The sequence below is a fragment of the Fulmarus glacialis genome, unplaced genomic scaffold, assembly GCF_000690835.1.
Source record: "Fulmarus glacialis isolate BGI_N327 unplaced genomic scaffold, ASM69083v1 scaffold23869, whole genome shotgun sequence".
In the NCBI taxonomy this organism is placed as follows: domain Eukaryota; kingdom Metazoa; phylum Chordata; class Aves; order Procellariiformes; family Procellariidae; genus Fulmarus; species Fulmarus glacialis.
Genome location: NW_009235509.1, coordinates 15 through 229, shown reverse-complemented (window position 1 = coordinate 229; position 215 = coordinate 15).

The window sequence follows — 215 nt, the reverse complement described above, 5'->3', positions numbered from 1 at the left end:
GTGGGTTGGTTCCTCGGGGTGTGGATGAGAGGGGCTGGGGGAGAGCAGGGAAGGAGGAAGCGGCAAGTTTCAGAGAAGAGAAACGGAAAAGGGAAAACGAGCGAGAGGCAAGCAGGAGTGAGGGAGAGGAGCAGAGGGATGCTCAGAGGGGACGGAGAGAGGAGGGTATATCAGGAGCAGGGAGGAGGAGAGGAGGAGCGAGGGGCGGTTCTGCG